The following is a 16,762-nucleotide window of genomic DNA, read 5'->3' as shown; positions in this document are numbered from 1 at the left end:
ACCTGATTGCTTCCGTCAGATCATTCAGAATGCGGGTGTTCAGTCCTTGTTCAAGAGTGCAGGAGCTAATCTTCTGCGAGCCGTTGCTGGTGCTGATGTGTTGAGCTGATTTTTTCCAAGACCTATGGCTCTGATGGCGATCTACCCTGAAAGTTGAGCAGCTTGATGACGCAGGCAGATTCGACAGACGTCGGATCGCGAACAGAGATACGGGCCACAGTCGTTGATGATAGAAGGAGAATGATAAGTCTTGTTTATGCTCTAAGGAAGAAGCAAGTTGGTGACATTGATGGCGACCAAATTTGGCATTTTAATAATGTAGACATGATGGCTTATTTCGAAACATAAGTTGGCATTTTTAAAACGCTAAAGAATTTATAGTCTTTTAGGCTATTAAACTCGATTTGAAGCCCTTAAGTCTTTTTGGCTTCTGGCCAAAACAAATTAAGTTTTATGCTTTAATGAAAAGCTAAACGTTTTGAAAGCACAAGCTTTCTAAAAAAGACCAAACGTGTGTATTGGAAAAAAACTATATAAAGGAAGGTGTGAGAGGTGCTAACAGCATGGCCTTTCTCCTTGCAAAAAACTTTGTAACTTGAGTGAGGAGAGTGGAGGGTTGCATGTGAGAGTGTGGACTCTTATCATGCCAATCGAAGAGATTGAGAATTCGGAAGCTGAAGTGTTGAGAGTCAAATCAAGTTTTTTCAATTTTGTTTTCGGCATTTGAGTTTTTGAACTTTGTGCAAGGTGTGTGATGCTCTACCAAATTGGTATTTTTGATATTTTCAAGCTACAAGAGACATTGTGTGTCATTGGGTTTTGCGTGTGGCTTGTGTGGTGTTTGAAATTTTTTGGAATTTTTCATGTTTGTATTGTTTCTGAACAAAGCCAATTACCCTAACCGACACTGCTTAACATCTCGTTATTGGGCTATGAAAGAGGCTTGTGTCAATCTCTGCTCGCATAACAATGCTCTTTTGGCTACCCACCCATACAACTCCACCCGTTTGCAAATGCACCTATTTTCCATTCACGCGAGGGTGTGAAGTGTTTGAAGTAATGCATGAAGTGCATCCTTTAACTTATGCTTTTCCTTCAAATCTCGATGAAGGATTTCAGCATTTAATCTCTTCATTGGATCATCAAAGCCTACATTAGAACAACATTAATATTTCTAATGCAAGATAACTTATGCATAGACAAGCTATGTTAATTAATAATGATAGTCCACTCTAGTTGGGAGGACCACCTTGAGAAACTCCGACTTGTCTTTGAAAGGTGTCGACAATATAGCCTATTGCTAAACCCTCTCAAGTGTCAATTTTGGGTAAAGCATGGCATCAGCCTAGGCCATGTCGTATCCAAAAATGGCATTGCAATAGACATTGCTAAGGTTAGGGTCATCATTAACTTACCACCCCCATCTAGCGCTAAGGAAGTTTAGTGGTTCCTCAGACACACTAGGTATTGTTGTTTTGTGCTTAATTATGCAAGTATTTCTTGCCCTTTGTATGAGCTACTAGTTACCTAGGAATGAGCCAAGGAGTGTCATGCCTCCTATAAAGCATTTAAAAAGTTTCTCATGACAACACCTATCATACAAGTTCCAAATTGGTCGATTACATCAAATGTGTATATAGATGCCTCCATAATTGCAATTATGGAAATATCATGCAAGCCTGACAAATATAACATGGACTTTCTCATAAGCTTCATTAATGGATAGCTCACTCAAGTTGAAATGAATTATTCGACCACACCGAACAAGAAGGCTTAGCTATGGTGTACACTATTAAGAAGTTTCACCATTATTTATCAACTATACCCTTCACCTTTTTGTGAACTATCAAGCTTTGTTATATCTCATAAACAAGCCTTGTGCTACGAGACACATTCCTAGATGGCTTCTTTTGTTATGAGAATTTTATTCTTCTATTGTCGTAAAAATAGAAAACAATATTTCATGGATGATTACCTTTCAAGAGTAACCAGTGGTGGCGAGAAGGCCACGAGAGTTGATGACTAACTCTTTAATACTCAACAATTTCATATTACCTAGGAAGCTCTTCAAGGCTAACCTCATGCCCCATTGGGCTAATGACATTGTAAAGATTCTTGAACATGGCCTTCTAGAATGCCCCATTGAAAAGGTATGCCTCACATGTCTTTTAATCAAAACCCAACCACATCAATTGATCATCGGCCACTTGTATTACTTAGGATAGGATGGCCTTCTCAGAAGATGTGTGTGTGTAAGCGCATGAGATAGAATCCGCATTGAAATACGCATATGGTGGTATCATCGGAGGACACTTTGATGTAACCACCATGGACAGGAAGGTAATTCAAACTTAACTCTGGTGGCCTACACTATTCAAGGATGCTAGTTGCTTTATTAAACATTGCGACAAGAGCGTCAATGAACAAATTGCCCACTCAAAAGGAAAAAATGGATCTCACACCAATTATTGCCCATCAATCTTCTAAAAAGTTAGCCATAGATTTCCTGGGACCAATCAACCCTACTGCTTAGTACTCATAGGCTCAATATATCATCTAGCAATCCACTACATGACTAAATGGGTAGAAGCATGCACAACTTATAAAAATGATGCAAGAACCATTGCTAGGTTTCTTTGGGAACAAGTCATCTTACGATTTGGATGTCCCATAGAAATAGTCAGTGAAAGGGATGCATTTCCTGAATGAGGTAGTCCACCATCTATTCACGTTCCTTGTCATCCATTGAAAATCTAGTCCATATTATACTCAAGCCAATGACTAGGCTGAAGCCACCAAAACAAAGTCCATATAAGTGTCTTGACCAAAATAATTTTGGATTTATTCTTTGAGTGGGAAGATAACCTCATGGTAGCTCTCTAGGCATTTTGTGTAGCTTATAAGATGACCATTGGTCAAAACCCCATTTTGTTTGGTGTATGGCACTGATTCCCTTATGTTTATAGAGTTCTTGATCCCTAGTCTATGCATTGTTATTCAAGAATATTGGGAGGGTAATAAAGCATAGAAAATTTGGTTGCTTGATTTGGAACGATTAATTGAAACACAACTTCTAGCTACTAATGTCCTACTTGCATGGAAGGCTAGACAAAAAGCTTAGTTTGACAAGCATGCCAATCAATGCTTTGTCAATAAGGGAACCTTATCCTAGTTTATTCAATCAAAAGACACAAGTGAAAATAAAAATTACAAGGCCTCTGACCTTTTTCGTGTTTGCATGATTAATTGAATTAGGAATGTAGAGTTAGAAACTCCAAACTACTACCCCATTGGCCACTTCAGTGGCAGCAGATTTAGAAGTATTGCTTACCTAGAAACCCTTTGCATGAACCATCGATGGTAACTATGGAGAGTCCTATGCTATACATAGAACAAACCTTCTATGAACAGTATGAATAAAGTTAGCACATGACTTCACTTAACAGACAAATGTGAATATAAGAGATGTGATTATTAGTAGTATTAAGTTAGATGATGAACTTCCCATTCTAGCAGCATATCTTTGTATTTGACTCACTATTGCCTACTCAATGATAGTCAATGCTCTCATTGATGAGAGATTCAATGATAACACCTTGCAATACTACTCTTGGAAGAACCTAGCTGAGAACCTAGCGCAACCAGCAGTACAACCTACCAATGTAAGGCTTAACCCCTATGGAGAGGACAACCATACTCTTTGTTGGTTTGATGCAAGCTTGCAATCACAATTGAAATAGAAACCATTTCACTTCTCTTCTACCTTCTCCCCAACACTGAAGGAGTAGGTACTGAGATTCTCTTAGGATGCACCTTTAAGTATTTGACCAATTGTCATGTCAACTACCTTCACAAACACATTCATATTTAGTTGAGTGATACTCATGTGATTACTACTTTTGCATCCCAAGGTAGACAACCTTAATCCAATTTGGATAATTACCATTCTCCACCTAGCCAACCCGCAAAGTCCAGTACCTTGTTGACCAAACTTCTAGAGGATCATTCTAGGAAGCAAACTCCTATTAGCACCACATAACAATGGCAAAGTCAACCAAAAAACTTCCAACTTGCTTCTCCAACACTCCAGCGCCCTAAGCATCGACCGCACTACTACTGTTGACAAGTCTGATATAACCTGCACTTTACACAGCCCTAGGTCCCCAAGAAGCTTCTAGAAGCTCAAGGCTATTATCAAGGATCCTACTAGATGTGGTTACCCAAGTTGCTTAACCCTCACAGTCAAGCACCCAATGCCTCTTCTAATCCTTTTGCTAGTATATGTCACTTTCACCTTAACCCTAATTCGAGCTTGTTTTCCCAATTGGTTCCTTATCCTCCACCACCTTCCCAAAAACCCAAAACCTCACCACCTGAATTCAAAAAGAAATCCTACAATCAAATACCCTCTCCCTAGAAGATGATATCTTGTTAGACATTCCCTTCCTAGCCCCATATCAAATTAGCCCATATTGACACCCACCTCTAGCCGATACTCATAAACCCCAATAATGCTCACAACAATGCCAATCCATATATCAAATAGTTGAGGACTTATTGGTCCACCTATAGAAGCCTCTCGTCGGGTGCTTTATCCTCTTGACAACACTTTTGGTACCTTTGCCAAACTCTTTGCCATGATGGACTTAGTGAGGGTAAACACATAGATATTCTCATTAGCATACCAATGGTCTCCTATGTGCGAAGAGCATGAGCATCTCTTTAGTAAAAGCAACACCATTCTGGAAAGATTATCACATGAGATTCCCACCAAACAGTTAATGAAATGCCAACTACTTCCCTCCTACAAGAAAAACACAATTCTTATGGACTTGTGTGTTATCTTGATAGCACAGTTTAAAGCCAAGATTCAAGTACAAAAGTATCCCCAAGAGGAGCCATAAAAAAGGCATTTTTTATGTAAAACAAAACAATTACAAATCAAGGAGTTGGAGTTTTTCTAGATGCATTTTGACTCTAGGAATCCAATGCAAGTATTCGCTTGTCAATCGAAGTTCGTTTGACCCCCCATTTAATGGTTGTAAAGTTTAATATTAGAAGTAGCTATTGGATCTGGAAGTCAAAAAACATGTGGTAAAGGCAAAGTTAATAGATATTGATGCCAAAAAGCTACCTGTCTAGTCGGATCATGATTCCAAGACCATTTGCTCCTTCAACTAGGCCAAAACCACTTCAAGAAAGTGTGAAAAGACAAGACTTGAACTAGATAAGTTTGGGGGGGGGGGGGTTAGTTTTAAGGTTGATAAAGAGAAGAAAACCCAAAATTTCACACAATATGGGGGAAACACGTTCTTTTTGGCACCCCTTCCTCCATTTAAAAAATGGCATTTTTGTGATTGCAACAATCATCCCATCCTCTTGGTCCTAAGATCCATCATTTTTTCACTCTTCGTTGCCCCAATTCTCATTGTCATGATGCTGCGCGTCCACCATCGTGAACATGAGGGCGGAGTTTTTTCGCCAAGATTTTGAATACATTAGTTAACGTCATTTGGAATTTACTTTTTGTTGTGTGTCTTTTTATTTGCATTTTGCATTACACACAAGCACAAGTAGTTAGGCTGGGCACAATTTCTTCAGTGCTTTGCATTTATAAATTTTTGTGTGGAAGAATCATTTGAATGATTGCATTGCAGGGTTTTTAATTTACAAACCGCATGAATGATTGGGCATACAATTCTCTTCCAAAGCATATTATTGCTAAGGCACAATGTATGGAAAAACAGATTCATATGAAGGTATCCATTTTGAAGGCTCAAAGACATTCAGGAACATGGATTTTGCCTTATGAGAAGACTACACTAGATGTGATTCTCTACTCTAGGAAACCACCATCTGAGGCAAATGGTAACAAAGCTACTTCTGCCCATTGTAAAAGTACATGACATGAAGTTGACGCTTGCTACCATAAAGACAAGCCCATGAACTACATGAAGACTGGACACAATAGAAGTTAGTGCTAAATCGACCAAGCAAACTCATGGAGCATGCCTCAGATAAGCGAGAACATGCCTACACTAGATCTTGGCAACAACGGCTGGTGAAAGATTGTTTGAGTCCATTACTCTAGGCCCATCAGCTGAAACAAAATCAGCTCCAAGAGAAAGTAAAACTCAATGTCCAGGTGGTAGGTCAATGGATGCTAGTACCATGATACAATGTGATGATCCAAAGTGTTTTGTATGGAAACACGTTGTTGCAACGCGTAGGGTTGAAGGTCACCACAAGGGTTTGGCAAGACAAGAATGTATGGGGGTTCAAGAGCTTAGACTTTGGAGATGGTAGAGATAAGAGAAGGTTAAAGGTTTCAAGCTAAGTTCTTGAAGATAAGAGACAACAAGGTGTAGGTAGATTCAAGGAGAGGAGTAGACGGAAGAGAAGGGGTTCAAAGAGATTGAAGATGTAGAAGAATACTCTCAAAAAGAATTAGAAAATATAGAAGAATACTAATAGAGATGAAGCCTGTCAGTTTCTTTTAGCATTATGAGAAAATATAACTCTAATAGATAAAAACATGTACAAAATAATACCTTCCTCTATGCTGCTCATATCGCCAATCTGATGCTTCCAATGGCTCCAAAAGGGGGGTTAAATACCAAGACACCTAACCAGAATCCTGCCAGATCACTCCTTCATCTCCTACTTTCGGAGTGCTATTCACTGCCTAAAAACAGCGATCGCGCGTCGTGCGATTTCGCTAATATCTTTTTTTACATAAAATCCTCTCAAATTGGCTGAAAGCTACATGCTTTCTTTTACATGTCCTCCTAATCTAGAAGTTATCTATAGTTTTATGGATTTTTACAAGAGATAATATCTAGAATATCAAAAATTGACTAAAAACTTGTCCCAAAAAATCTAATGTTTTGAACCATGGACACTAATACTAATGTCTAAAGTGGTATTGGCTCTCTAAATCTAAAAGGAAGCCACACTCTAGATTTTTTTTACACGGTGTGCACGTAGTGTCATGACATTCACCCCCTCCTAACTTGCACATCCTTTGGCATATGCCAAAGTCTTACGGATTTGCAGTGTCAGAAGAAGTATCTTCTGCCATGTCAATGTTTTCATCTTCTGCCTCTTCTTCTTCCTCTATGTCTTCATGCTCTTGAATTATATTCAAGTCTTCTAGCTCATATGTTGAACTTTCTCTTCGTTTGAAGAGCTTGATTCTTTTTCCAGCTATGGGTATCTTCATGCTTGTTCCATCCAATTCAGCCAATGAATATGTGGCATTGTCATGAACGACCTTTACCACATATGGGCCAAATAAATGCTTTACCATCTTCCTAGAAGCATTATATTGATTGTCTAGGCTGCTGGCATAGACAAGCACCCAGTCATTTTCTTGAATTGCTCTTGGCCGAAGTCGATGTCACTTATCAAATCTTCTTTTGTTTTTTAGTCTTGTTGTCTTTAGCTTCTCAATAGCTGCTTGAACATCTTCACGCCTTCTTTCTAGCTGCCATATGCACAAAGTCAGCAACTCTTCTGTATTGATGCCTTCCACCCAAGGTAGAAGACTCCATGTGAGAATAGATTCTTCAATTGGCATAATTGGTTGTTGTTCATGCATAAGTTCAGCTGGCATATAGCTAGTCACTGAACTGTGAGTAGTCCGGTCAGCCCAAAATGCAAAAGGTAGCATTTTAGGTCATTCTTTGATCTTTCCTCTACAAGACTTTGCTAGAGCTTTGAGAATAGGTTGATGACCTCTCTCACTCTTTCCATTGCCTTCAGGGTTGTAGGATGAAGTTAAAGCCAACTTAATACCCAATTGAGCAAAGAAGTTGTGTGCCTCATCAGCATCCAACTCTCCTCTATCTGTAGTTACTTTACCCACACAACCATATTTACAAATTAACACTTCTTCAAGCAAAAAATGACAAACATCTTGCGTGGATCTGATTGTTAAGGCTTTTCCTTTAACTTGATTGGTTAGATCCTCTCTTGCAAGCACTAAATACCGCATATTCTATATTCCTGTAGGCATGGTTACAAGATCAATAACCCATCTATAATGTATATACAAAGGATAAGTTGGTTGTAACCCATCTCGATGCTTGACCATAGAATACATTTGACACACATAAGAGGTTTCAACAAATTGTGCTATGTCCCGATACATGTTTTGCCACCAATATTTTTCTTTGACTTTACTAAAGGTTCCCCATATGCCTCTATGGCCAGCCCATAGGCTTTCATGAAATTCCTTCATTACCTGTTGTTGCAATCTTTTGTTACCTAAAACTCGGACAGGCGCTCCTTTCTTCTTCTTTGCGTGCTTCCATAGATGTCCTTCTTTAAGAAAAAAGCCATGTTTGATATGTTCAAACTCGGACATAAGCTTTCCTCTTGATATGTTTGAACTCCTCATCAGTCCAAGTCTCCTACTTCTTCATCCAATCTTCTTCATAATATTCTTCAAGGAAATGAACTAGAACTTGAGCAATGCAATGAGCATGTTGGCTTTTAGTTGACCATCTTGTTGTTTTCAGCTTTGGACTAGTATATGCAGTAACTGAAAATGTATTTTCAGCAACCATGGAATGAAATTAAACAAGTATAGATTATTCAGTTTCATCTTCTTCCATCAGCTCTTCTTCATTGTCATATCTTGCATCAGCAAACTGGATTTTCCTTTCCTACAATATGCTTTAATTCGGGGTCGAGTGACTTAATATATGCAATCCATCTTAGCATAGCAATGTTGGGTATATAGCAGTTGGCAATCATACCCAAGAGTGGAAGACAATCAGTTTCTACCACTATGAAAGCACCTATAAAGTATTCACGATCACACTTTAATGCTGTTACAACTCCCTACAATTCCCTTTTTACTTGTGCATACCTTCTTTAACGTTCATTGAGAACTTTTGCTCCAAAACGAATTGCATACTTATTACCTTCAAGATCCTCTTGGCCAATAGCCCATCCTATTCCAACGGGACTTGTATCCACAGTAAGGATGATGGGTTGACCATTTGAATAGCCAGCCCTTTTGAGAGTGGGGGCTGAAATTAATAGCTTCTTTAATTTACGCATAGTGAGAGTATGCTCTTTATTCCAAGAGAATATTTGGCCTTTTCTTATTAATTGATAAAGTTTTTCGACTACATGAGAAAAATGTGGTATCCATATGAGATAGAATACACATGCGCCAAGAAATTTTCTCACCTCTGAAACATTTGTGCATTTTTCTTGCATTCTGTTGATGGCATCTATCTTGATTGGAGAAGGTTTGCGTCCATAGGGGCCACATAGATAACCGACCACTAGGACTTCTTCTACTCCAAAAATCGACTTAGCTCCAGAAAGGGTAAGATGTACCTCTTCTAGCTTTGTCAAAATCCTGTCACAATCTTGAATATGTCTAACTACAAATGTCCTGCAACCATCTTTGTCAAGCTCCTCATTCTTTTCATTGACTTCACATCCCTTGATAGGTACATCATCAATAAATGGAAGAGTAAGTTGTGGAATAAACTCCCTTAAGACTTTGTGCATGGCATTCATCATATGGGCTACGGAGTTTGTTGTACCTTGTGGTAGAGTGCACATGCGGACCAATCCAAGAGGTGTCTTCATTGTGGTAATGTCTCAGCTTTCTAATGAAAGCTGAAATTTGTCATATCTTGAATATAGGTCTCCCATAGAATAAATTTCTCTACCTGCAAAAGCTTCAAAAAACTCATCAACAATTGGACCTGAACCAACATTTCGGATTGTGACATGATTGACAGGCTGTAGATCTTGAATGAATCGTAAAGATCCATTTTTCTTAGGCATAGTAAACCATCGGTTTGAGTAAGGTGCTGAAGAAGGTTCTAAAATTTTCATTCTGATCTTCTCATTTAGAAGCTCCAATAATTTGGGCAGATGCGTCCTTGGAACGGGAATGGGTTTGAGGCTCCAAGGTACATGTGGGACTGTAAAAATGACCATAGGATCCAAAATATTTGGATCCACACAGCCTATTTCACTTGGTTGAAAAGCAAAAGCTTTTCCATGTTTCATTAGCATTTGCATAAAAAAGTGTTTTTCAGTTGGAGAAAGGAAAGAATTTTCACCTATTTTGAGCTCTTTTATACTTTCAGATGTGAACTTGTGACCAATGTTGGAAGAATCATGAAGACTTGGTTGATTTACTGTCCTATCAGCGAGCCCTTCACTTTCAGGAGGCAGTGGGACTGCCACAGGTTTGACTTTCTTATCCACTGTCTTGTATTTTGTCTCCACTTGTGCTTCAATCTTGTTGAGTAAACCATTGTTTTCCTGTTCAACAAATTCTTGAATTGTTTGATAAAAATCCAATGTACATACTTCTATGGATTGATTTTCAGCCTGATTTTCTGCATGAGCAGCTGCATATATTTTAGCCAATGTGTTATTAGTAATCAGTTAAAAAAAATGCTTGAAATATCTTCATTTTCAGCCATCATGTCATAAGTTTTCAGCTCCCTTTTACATGATATAAATATTTTCTTTCAGTCTTAGTCATGGCCGGAAGAGACTTATAGCAGCCCATACTATTGGCTGTATATACATATAAATTTGCTAGAGACACAGTTTCTGTTGCATGAGGAGGTTCAATCTTTTTACATGACGCACTACCATAGCCTCCCTTTATAGTAGTGCAGCCCGAAAAACCTTGAATTCTCAGGTATTAGGAGGCACAGGATAATCACGCAGTCGATCTTTGTTTTGATGATAGTTAACACAGACAGTAAGAAATTGGATAGCTCGTTCATTATCCTTGCTTCGGATTCGAGCATAGGAAGAACCATCATCAAGAGCTTTTGTTTCCAAGCGGACATAAAAAATGTAAGGTTGCCCAAGAATGATAGGGTAACTACCAGAGTCTTGAACAAAAAAGTGAAAATTGTCTTTTATGTCTCCAATAGTTACCTGCACATTAGGACATGCAGTATATAGGTCTCCCGAAGAGTTGTTTGCAGCTCTCATTCACCAACCTGGATCAACATCTATGGGCCATCAACCACTTTCATAGAGACTCCTTGCCATGATGTTTATCTCCGAGCCATGGTTTAAGAGTACAATACATGGTGTTTCTCTTTCTCTAATTTTGACGATTGTCTCCATTGTTGCTCTTTCCCAATGCGTACAGGAGTAGTGACTTCTTGGAATGAACCGAGCCTCTTCTTCCTCATGCATGTGATATAGATGGCCTTCTTTTTGAGAGGTGGACTGCCCAACTGGTTTCGATCAGCATGCCATTACATTTTCAACTTTCACTTCTTTAAGTTTTGCATTCATGTTTTTTTAATCTTTAGCTTCAATTGCTACAATTAATTCTTTAACTACTTCAAGTTAAATTCCTTGTGAAGTCAGCTTCTCTTCATTCTGCACAAAAACTCGAAGAACTTGCAAAAAAGCATGCATTGTTTCTTCATCACCAATATATTGTCTTTTCCTTTTGATTACATTAATAATTACATCATGGAATTCCTGTTTCGCAATTCCAAGAATTTCACCTAATGTGAATTCAATTTTGCTTCCTAGAATTTGTTCTTCTAGAACTCGTTCGAGATCGGTTGCAGATTTTATGTCAGACTGCAATTTGTAGCCTGGCTGCTTGCCTTTCTTCTTTTCTTCGGTCTTCTTTGTTTGTGGCGCATCTTCCATCTCTTGATCTGGGGTTATATTTTCAACAAGCTTTGGTTGTTCAGGTGTTCTTCTCATTACCCGTTTCGAAGGGCCAGAAGAGGAAGGCCCTGGTTCATCTTCTCTTCTTCTCTTTTCTTCAATCAAGACTTCTTTATGATTGACATCAACCGAATGTGCAAAGGTAGAAAAAGAATCTACCGATTCTTTCCAACTAGTTATTCCTCGAATATACTGACTCGTGTTAGCCAAATCTTCTTTGGTTGCTTTACCACGTTCCATTTTATCTAGTACATGCATCCATACTTTAGATTGCACATTAGCTTTACATGCATTCAAACTTGATTTAATTGGCTCAATTTGCAGCCCATAGGTAGCTGCATCAATTGCTGTATAGGCATTCTTTACAGCTAAATCTTCTAATCTTTTTTTCATTCCACCATTGCCAAAATTTGGCTCCAGTGGAAGACCAGTTTCAACTGCATGAATTTTTCTGTCTTTTCAAAAGATGAGCTTGTGTGTTCCAACTTCTCTACTTTGGAACTAATTTTTGTAAGATTCAGATGAAGGTCACGCTTGCTTTTAATAAGTTCATCCATTATATCATTTTTAGAAGGAACAGAAGAAGAAAGAGCTGGCTGATTAGTCAAAGGAATAGGGGATTTTGAAGGTGGAACAAGCTCCATCAATGGAGTTGTTGAAGTTGAAGTAGAGCCCAATCTTAGTCGCATTCGCTCTCTTCGAGCAATCATGTTAACTGCATTAGTAACATCTGTCCATGCAGTCTTGACTCTTGATTCGAATGTAGCATCTTCTAGGCGATGAGCAAGCTTCTATTGTAGAATGGGATCTACAGCCTTAAGAAATATTTCAATCTTCTGACCTTCCATACTTTGTTGGTCTTCAGCATCAAGTTGTCCAAATTTACTTTCAAACTCATGGTATAGAGCTGTTGCAGCTAAACCTTTGTTGGGTTTTTCAACCCATTCAGTGAAACTTTTCTTTCTCACTAGGCTAGAGTCTTCTAAGAAGAATTCTTCGCGTAGGGCTTTTTTGAATGCAGCCCAATCCGCATCTTGTTGAAAAAGATAATGGATTCTTTCTTGAAGACCATGCTTGGCTAGTCTGGCAAAATAACAACTCCATGCATGTTGTGGTACACCAAAGAAAAGCATTTTTTCAACATATAAGTGAATAAAAACAGAGATATTTTGACCATTAAATTGTTTTAATTCATGCCCAACTTCCTCTAGGGCCTTGATAGCTGTGGAATCAATCTTCTCTTTGTCTTTCCTTTGTTGTTATTCTTGTAACATTTGGATTTGTTGTTGTTGAGTCTGCTGCAGTATGCGCACCAATTGTTGTAGAGTATCTCCTGAAGAATCCCCCATCTTGGAGTTCTCTTACACCGACCTTCACGTTGGGTTCACCAATGCCACAGTGTCTAGGGTTGAAGGTCACCATAGGGGTTTGGCAAGAGAAGAATATATGGGGGTTCAAGAGCTTAGATTTCGGAGATGGTAGGAATAAGAGAAGGGTTGAAGCTTTCAAGCCAAGTTCTTGAAGATAAGAAACAGCAGGGTGTAGGTAGATTCAAGGAGAGAAGTAAACGGAAGAGAAGGGTTCGAAGAGATTGAAGATGTAGAAGAATACTCTAAAAAAGAATTAGAATATATAGAAGAATACTAACAGAGATGAAGCCTGTCAGTTTCTTTCAGCATTATGAGAAAATATAAATCTAATAGATAAAAACGTGTACAAAATAATACCTTCCTCTATGCTGCTCAGATCACCAATCTCATGTTTCCAATGACTTCGAAAAGGGGGTTAAATACCAGGACACCTGGCTAGAATCCTGCCAGATCACTCCTTCTTCATCTCCCACTTTCGGAGTGCTGTTCACTGCCTGAAAACAACGATTGCACGTCGCATGATTTCGCTAATCTCTTTTTTTTACATAAAATCCTCTATTGGCTGAAAGCTACATGCTTTCTTTTACATGTCCTCCTAATCTAGAAGTTATCTATAGTTTTATGGATTTTTACAAGAGATTATATCTAGAATATAAAAAATTGACTAAAAACTTGTCCAAAAAAATCTAATATTTTGAACCATGGACACTAATACTAATGTCTAAAGTGGCATTGGTTCTCTAAATCTAAAAGGAAGCTACACTCTAGATTTTTTTTACACGGTGTGCGCGTAGCGGCACGACAACATCAGTTGTGTTCTCATACCTGAAAAGGAGGGAATGGAACATCAAATACCTTCATCCTTTTATTATGAGACATGCTGTATCGAAATTGGAGACCTGTTTTGTGTAACTCTCCTTAGAAGCAGCAGCTCTATTGCACTTGAAGCTTGCTCCTCAAGTTGTTGGCTTTTTGCCCCTTATCACAGATGTTCATGGCACCTTGAACATAGTCTTGTGGGGGATCCCTATGATAGTGAACCAAATGTGCTGGAAGTTCCCTGAAGCTCTACTAGCCAAAGTAACTCATTTCATCTGATGCAATGGAAAATGGTGTTTGCTTCATCTGATGCGCAATATTTAGTAACCTACTTGACATGGTGCACTTGTATTTTTCTCCACCTTGATGCAGAGTTCAAGATGTGGACTTGAAGCACAATTTTGCCTTTGTTAACTTTAGTAGTGCTAGAGATGCAGATGATGCCCGCCACTATTTGAACGGGCAAACAATTGATGGCAGTCGAATTGTGGTGGAGTTTGCTAGACGGGGGCCAAGGGGTGCAGGTGGTTCCCAATAATATTTGGGCAGAGGTCCACCTCTAGGAACAGGTCAATGCTACAACTGTGGGAATGATGGACACTAGGCACGAGATTGTAAAGCTGGAGCTGACTGGAAGAACAAATGCTATTGCTATGGAGAACGAGGCCATATAGAGAGAAACTGCCGAAGTAGCCCAAGGCACCATAGAAGTCGATCAAGGTCACGCTCAAGATCTCCATCAGCTGCACGAAGAAGAACTCGGAGCCGAAGCTCCAACCGAGGCCGCAGCTACAGTCGATCACCCAGAAGAGAAGCTGCCACTATAGTAGCAGATCGTCGGCCTCAAAGCATGAGTCGGAGTCAAAGTCGATCAGGGTCTCCTCCTGAGAAAGAAGTAAGAAGCCAAACTCTGAGCCCTGCATGTAATGGACAGAGCCCTGTTGGCAGTCCTCGGCAGGATGCTAGCCGCAGTGTCAGTAGAAGCCCTCTCAATAGTCGGAGGCAAGTGGCAACATTTTGATCAGTGATGATGATTGGACGGCTGCCATTGATGGTTCGCAGGATGACAGCGTTTTGGAAGCACTGATGAGCAAGATGACAACATCAATCAATATGATGATTTGGCGGCTGCTATGACATGGTCGAGGAGGGGTGGTAAAAAAGCTTATTACGAAAGCTTTAAATCAAGAAAAGAAACGACGCCTTCAAAAAAAACATAAAGCCTGATGTTTTTTAAAGCTAAAAAGCGGCTTTTTTTGACAATGAAAAAGCACAACGTGAAGATGTATGAGGGAAAATTATATAAGGGTGATCACAATGAGAGCCTTCAGGCCATCAAATCAAGGGAGAAAGGCTAGAGGTTGAGCTTGAATCCCTCGTCTCCTTGAAGATCTCACTTTGAATTCAGGAGATAAGGCTTGAGGTTGAACTTAGTGTCTCTTGCCTACATTGAAATTTCTGCCGCAAGTCGTTTATGAAGTTTGGTTTGAGTTGAGCTTTAAGATTCTGGCCTATTTTGAAGATTGTCATCAAGATCTGCGGAGTGGCTTTTGAGTTGAGCTATGAGCTCCTTGCCCTCTTCGAAATTCTCATCATCAATTCCACGAGAGTGGCTTGAGTTTAAGCTTGATGCTCCTCGCCTTCTTTGAAATTCTTCCCATAAAATCTGACATCCCCCCTTCTTCTCTTCTCTCTCAAATTGAGAATTCATTCTTGTCTTTCCCATAACTCTTTTGATCTAATCCGAACGTCTTATGAACCTGAAACTTGCCTATATTTTAAATCAAGAATTTGTTTTTCTCATTCAAAATTCTTCTAGATAAGTTTTATTTCATTGAATTCTTCCATCTGAAAGCATCCCTGTGGTGAGTGACTTCACGAACCCCCACGCAAATTTCCGTGCGCCATCATGAATAATGATATAGTAATCAATAAGATCGAAATTCTATCTCTCTCTGTCTCTCTGTCTCTCTCCTCTTTGTTCCTTGTTCATATGGTTGTTTATGAGAGAGAGAGAGAGAGAGAGAGAGGGAGACTGATTTGACGAATCGGTCATGACCAGTGGTTCGAAAGCATAATGGAAACCAAAACGGGTGATTTGGATGCATCAAGGGCTAGAAAATTGCATCAACGGCTCCATTTCCTCGAAATACGAGACGTACATATGTGAATTTTTAATTAAGCAATCTTTATTTAATTTTTATGATGAATTGTTAGTGCATTTTTATGATGAAAAAACCATAAAACTTGAAACATGAGATTTAATGAAAAATGGGATTGTTCTTGGGTTTTAGGAAATAAATGATGCTTGCATTGCATGAAAATGGATATGCTAATGGACCAAACTTTACATAAGTCATATAAATCAGAAAAACAAAAAAAATCAATGATTTATGTTGAAATAAATGAAAAAATTCATGAAAAATAGTCAAAAAATAACAAAATAAAAAATAATTTTTATGCGTGAAAAATCATAAAAAATAAGATCATTTGTGAATATATAATCAAGGTGAAGCATGAGGGTCTATCTCATTTTGCTTTTATTTATATGTTAAAGTGCATGTTTTAGGGCTTATTTCTATGGAAAATTATCACAAAAGCTCCCTACATTTGTGAAAGCAGTCTAAATATAAAGGATAGGGGATGTGGGGCTGAATTGGAAAGATATTTGATTAACTTGCTAATTTCTTTGCATATCTTAGCATATAGGCTGTGGTTTATATGAGTTTTAAGGGGTCCAGTAGCATCGGTGAGCCTGATGTTGTTTTTTAGCAATGCCACATGATGTTAGTAGAAAGAAATCATGAAGAGATTATTTATTCACTTCACATTGACTGGTTTCTAGTTAAGTTCTTTGGGTAGGGAGTGCCATATACTTTGTA

At 38.8% G+C, this 16,762-nt stretch overlaps 1 pseudogene; it reads left to right on the top strand.

The window, feature by feature from the left end:
- Positions 1 to 14,901, top strand: part of LOC148011978 (uncharacterized) — a 36,215-nt pseudogene extending 21,314 nt beyond the window's left edge.
- Positions 14,902 to 16,762: the final 1,861 nt, after the last annotated feature.

This window comes from Lygodium microphyllum, chromosome 28 (assembly GCF_053477565.2).
Source record: "Lygodium microphyllum isolate KBCC chromosome 28, Lygodium_microphyllum_v1.1.10, whole genome shotgun sequence".
Taxonomy (NCBI): Eukaryota; Viridiplantae; Streptophyta; class Polypodiopsida; order Schizaeales; family Lygodiaceae; genus Lygodium; species Lygodium microphyllum.
This window is presented reverse-complemented; position numbering and strand designations above follow the sequence as displayed.